Source organism: Dendropsophus ebraccatus, chromosome 1, assembly GCF_027789765.1.
Source record: "Dendropsophus ebraccatus isolate aDenEbr1 chromosome 1, aDenEbr1.pat, whole genome shotgun sequence".
NCBI lineage: Eukaryota > Metazoa > Chordata > Amphibia > Anura > Hylidae > Dendropsophus > Dendropsophus ebraccatus.
In genome coordinates this window covers 222134709-222140708 of record NC_091454.1, presented here as the reverse complement: position 1 = coordinate 222140708, position 6000 = coordinate 222134709, and positions in this window count along the sequence as shown.

Genomic DNA, 6000 nt, shown 5'->3' with positions numbered 1-6000 from the left:
GTTTCTCTTCGTAGTCGGAAGTGCCTGGAGATATAATAAGATTGTAATTAGTATATAGGCTTAGTGTCATGCCCGATAATTGGTGCTGTAACATACAGGTGAAAAGTTTCTCACACTATAGAGATGTAACATATGACTAAATAATTCCAATTACCTATGGATGTTGCCTCTTCTTACCAATCCCTTCACTGGCTACCATCCCCTTTAAACTCAGTTTAAGATATGTACATTATCATACAAAACTGTCTACAACCAGTCCCCTCCATACATCTTTGACCAAGTCTTGTGACATCTCCTTACGTGTATTGTCTCACAAGACCTCCTGCTCCACTCAGGGCCGGATTAAAGAGTGGGCACCCGGGGCACGTGCCCCAGGGCCCCCACCACAAAGGGGCCCCCACCAACCTGAACCCGGAAGCAGGGTTCCGGGTTCAGGTTGGTGCATTTTTTTCTTTAACCCCCCCTCTGCCACCCCCCACCGGTAATGTCTGCGCCCGGGGGGGGGGGGGAGGTTTGAGCAGTGTCACCTTCGGGGCCAGGTGAGCTTCCGGCAGACAGCCTGTTACACACAGGCACGGAAGCTCACAGCAGCAGCCCACAGTGCCTGGACTTCCTGATCGGCAGCGGCGCACAGTGACGTCATCGCGCCGAGCAGGAAGTTCGGCCACCGCTGGCTGCTGCTGTGAGCTTCCGTGCCTGTGTGTAACAGGCTGTCTGCCGGAAGCTCACCTGGCCGGCAAGTGAACGGGGGGTGGGGGGATCGGGAGCCTGACCAGCCTGCCCTCCAGCCCCTCTGCCGATCTCCCTGTCCCCCAGCTTCTCTCCCTGCTCCCCCAGCTTCTCTCCCTGCTAGCCCGCCCCTCCAGCCCCTCGGCCGATCCCCCTGCCCCCCAGCTTCTCTCCTTGCCAGCCAGCCTGCCCCTCTGCCGATCCCCCTGCCCCCCCAGCTTCTCTCCCTGCCAGCCCGCCCCTCTGGCGATCCCTCTGCCCCCCACCCTCTCTCCCTGCCCCCCAGCTTCTCTCCCTGCCAGCCAGCCTGCCCCTCTGCTGATCCCCCTGCCCCCCAGCTTCTCTCCCTGCCCCCCCAGCTTCTCTCCCTGCCCCCCAGCTTCTCTCCCTGCCCCCCAGCTTCTCTCCCTGCCCCCCAGCTTCTCTCCCTGCCGACCCCCCTGCCCCCCAGCTTCTCTCCCTGCCCCCCAGCTTCTCTCCCTGCCAGCCCGCCCCTCGGTGATCCCCCTGCCCCTCAGCTTCTCTCCCTGCCCCCCAGCTTCTCTCTCTGCCAGCCTGCCCCTCTGCCGACTCCCCTGCCCCCCAGCTTCTCTCTCTGCCAGCTAGCCTGCCCCTCTGCCGATCCCCCTGCTCTCATCAGCTTCTCTCCCTGCCCCCCACCCCCCCAGCTTCTCTCCCTGCCCCCCAGCTTCTCTCCCTGACAGCCAGCCCGCCCCTCTGCTGTTGAGTTGTGGTCCGAGAAGTCTTCATGATGGCTGCGCCAGATGGAGAGGAAAGCAAAGAGTGCAATCGGAGAAGACGTCACCCGTGAGTCATTAGTAACTGCACTGTAATCACTTCTATAGTGTGCAGAGCCTGTGTACCATTGGGGTCTAAATAGGTCAGTGTATGGTTTGCGGTAGTGTACTGACACAGCCCCGCGGTAACTACAGTACACTAGCGCAAACTTTTAAACTAGAATCCAACTACAACAGCTGCAGGCACTACAACTCCCAGCGTATGCTGAGGGCTGCAGACTGTTAGTAAATGCTGGGAGTTGTAGTGCCTGAAGCTGTTGTAGTTGGGTCCCAGGTGCATTATACACTGGAGGCTTTGTGGTATATAAGAATACATAATTCTGTGGTGATGTTCTGGGGTCATTTCCCTACACTGAGCCCCCGCAGATCTATGTATTCTGATCTCCCACAATGCCTCCAGGGCCCAACTACTAGAGCTGCAGGCACTACAACTCCCAGCATATCATGTGGGCTGCAGACTGTCAGTACATGCTGGGAGTTGTAGTTGGGTCCTAGTTGCATTATACACTGGATGCTGTGTGGCATATAAGAATACATAGATCTGTGGGGGCTCAGTGCAGGGAAGTGACCCCAGAACATCACTAATAGGGGATAGGGGGAGGTTTTTGTTCTGTCCCCTATTAGTGATGTTCTGGGGTCACTTCCATACATTGAGCCCCCACAGATCTATGTATTCCTATATTCCAGAAAGCATTCACTGTATAATGCACCTAGGACCCAACTACAACAGCTGCAGGCACTACAACTCCCAGCATGTATTGACAGTCTGCAGCCTTCGGGATATGCTAGGAGTTGTAGTACAGTGTGGACAGATGTATTGCTGGACCTTCAGGGCTGATGGTTGTCACCTACAGATTGCAGCCACCAGGAGCCTCTGCACACAGTGATTTATTAAAGGGTTGTCCTCTCAGAGACTACAACTCCCAGCATACCCTGAGAGCTGAATAAATGGAGGGGGTTTTGAAAGTTTTAGTTTGACTGAAAATGTTTTTAAGGAAGGATTTGTCACAGATACAGATGAATCCAGGAAAACAGCGGCCTGTCGTGTCTCACTGGTTCTATATTGGTGGGCACCAAGGATCATTTCCTCTGGTGGGCCCCAGGTACCCCAGTCCGATACTGGACAGAAGCGGACCCCAAACTAAGACGTCCCCGGCCACCTTCCTTCCTCCATTACTTCTGTTTGAGGAGAAGAGCGGGCACCAAGCAGAGCGGCACCCCAGTACCCAGCACTACTGAGAGCCGGGGGGTGCCACTCAGTATTACTGGGTGCTGAGTATTCGGTGCTGGGGTGCCAGCCGTGCCAGGGTAAACACCATGCATACACCAAGCTGGGGCGCCTGGGGGGGGGGGGGGTTCGCCTCAGCATGCAAAGTGCCTAGGGCAGCATGAATTCTAAATACAGGCCTGCATCTATGGCAGGTTCCCGCGGAGAACTACAGCTACTAGGACACCACTGGGGATGGGGGGAGGGCAATTACAGCTACCAGGACACCACTAGGGGTTGACTACAGCCACCAGGGGCATTATTACTATATGGGGGCACAGCAGGGGACATTACTATATGGAGGGCACAGCAGGGGACATTATTACTATATGGAGGCACAGCAGGGGGCAATAGTACTAAATGGGGACACAGCAGGAGGCATTATTACTATATAGAGGCACAACAGGAAGCATTATTACTATATGGGGTGTACAGCAGGGACATTATTTATATATGTGGACATAGCAGGGGACATTATTACTATATGGGGACAGAGGGACTTTAAAACTATTTGGGGCACAGCAAGGGACATACAGGGGGCAACCCACATACCTACTCACTTTACTGGAAATCACACCAAAAAGTGGAATTACTACTGTTTGGGACCTTGTGGGCTGGAAAAAGGGAAGGAAGTTGTTGTAAAAGTGCGTAGCCTAAGATGTTTGTCTGGCAGGTCAAGAAATCTTCCTGGTGATCCGGGCCGGGTGGAGAGGAAACGGAAAGTGACGCCTCAGATCAAAGAAGACATCACCTGTAAGTCACTGGATGACATTTCTTTTGTATTTTTTAGAACATTATTCGGTAGGGGTGCCTAGAGTTTATAAAAAAAAAAAAGTTAGGCTATATTGCTCTAAGCCATAATACCATCAATGCTTCTCGCTAGCAAAAATCATCTGCCACCGGCCATGCATCGATACGTTTAATAGTGATGTGCGACTGATGGCGGATCCAGCCTTATCATAGGCTCTGTAAGCGAGCGCTAATCTAGCATAACGGCGCTGTTTACCCAGGATATCAGGCCGTGTAATATGGCACTAACACAGTGGCTAAGAGCACACAGAAAGTGCTGGGTTCTCACATTGCATTATTAACACAAACACAATGTGAGAACCCACCCTGATACTATCCCCCTTCCTGCACCTGTCTCTAGGGCTGTGCATCTTCCTCTGCACTGCAGCCTCTAGTGACCATCACGTGCACAACAGAGGAGGATGCTGAGCCATACAGCCAGGGGCGAGGAGGGATCTGTGTTAAGCCGCCTACAGTAAGCTGACATCTATATGGATCGTGATATTGTTTTATTTATTTTTTTGGGGGGGGGGGGGGGGGGGGGCTCCAACAAGATTGTCGCCCGGGGCCTCCACCAACCTTAATCCGGCCCTGGCTCCACTATCCGCTCCTCCAAGCATCTCTCATTCTCTGAAGCTCAGTATGAAGACACAGCAGATTCTCACTCAACTTCAACAGTAACCTGAATACTCCTTTCTTTTACAGGCTCTTCCCTCACTTTCAGTATCTGTCCTTCCTCTCGTCATAGTCCCCCTGTACCAGTGCACCTGAACCGTACCTAAAATTTCTGATAAATGTAATGACTCTGCATCATGAAGACGCCTTCTTGAGCTGTGGACCCGTTGACCCTTTTATTGGTAGGAAGAAAAACATACTTAAAGAGGATAGGTTAGGTTAGGTAAAATTTATGCTAAATCATCCCACCTCCTGAAGATCAGGAATTCGTTCCATACATGTCTTTACCTTTTCAGTCTTCTTCCCATAGTTTCAAGCTTGCTGCTTTCTGCTAAAGACACATCAATATGTGCGTGAGCTTTCCTCTCTGTCTCCCCCTCCTCCTTTTCAAGGCGGCTGATGTAAACAAGTCCCTGGCTGGATTTTTCTGCAGAATTGTAGCTTCTTTGTAATTCCAGGAGGATTAATCTTAGGTCAAGTTGCTGAGGAACTCACTGTGATTAGTCCTTCCATTATAACAAAGTTGCAGATAAGGACTTGTTTACATCGGCCATCTCGGAAGGGAGAGGGGGGGGGAGATGGAAAAAAAAGCTCCCACACAGATTTTTGTGATTTTAGCAGAAAGCAGCAGCTTAGAACTGGGGGAAGAAAAGAGAAAAGGTAAAGACATTTATGAAAGGGGGATGATTCATCATATATTTTACCTAACCGGATAACCCCTTTAAGTAACGCACACATTTCTGGTATCTACACTCACTATAAACTAATATAAAGTGTGATATATGTATATATTGAGGGAGAGCAGATCTTGTTTCATGTATGCAGAGTACTTACGTTACATATTGCCTTATGTCTTCTGAGATCACGCCGAAGATAAATGTCTCCTATATATTGAGACTCATGTGTTATACACTGACTGTAAATTACCCATGATCAGGGAGCTCGATCTGCTCTAAACGGTTAAATAAATGATAATCCTCAGAGGTGAAGCCCTCACAACGGACCTCGGGGCAGGAGAAAATTAGACTTCTGTGCAAATGGGACTTTTCATCTGGAAATTACATTTCCATGTCTCTTATGATGGGTAATAACTACATAGGGAAAGGTAAAAGTCAATGTCCTTCTTGTTGAGTTTAGGGTCATGGGAAGAGGTGGACAAGGTATAACAACATGCTGTCTCAAAGCCCATCATCTGCTTCTGGGATGACAAAGTAAAGACGCTCTAAGGCTCCCTGCACAGGTCTGGTCTGACTTGTTTTTAAGATCATTAAACCATGGTTCTATGGGTATGGAGGGCCCATGGTTTCATTTATTGGCCCTCTACCGTTATGGACAAATAACAGTAAAGAAGACCATAAAAATATATGAGCCTGGTGTGGGATGCAAAATCACATACATCATTCTCCCAGTAGGTAATATACAATCTGAAATTATAGACTATATGCTAACCATATATTATAGTCATGTACAAGAGGCCTGGGTTTGCAGCCATACCATGTGAAGTGGTATTCCTCTGTCCCAGCCCCTGGTGAATCAATGTTGTTATTTATTCTGTAAATAATACAGCTATTTCTACTTTAGTTGAGAAGATGTGACATCAGGGATAGCCGCAGGTCATTTATTGGTCTGACGGGGTCCAGGGCAAATTTAGATGTTACAGCGGGGGGAGAACACCTGTGGGACACATGGGACCTGTGGCCTAATGCTGGTCACAGCAGCTCTCATAGTGGTCATGCTGGAGCG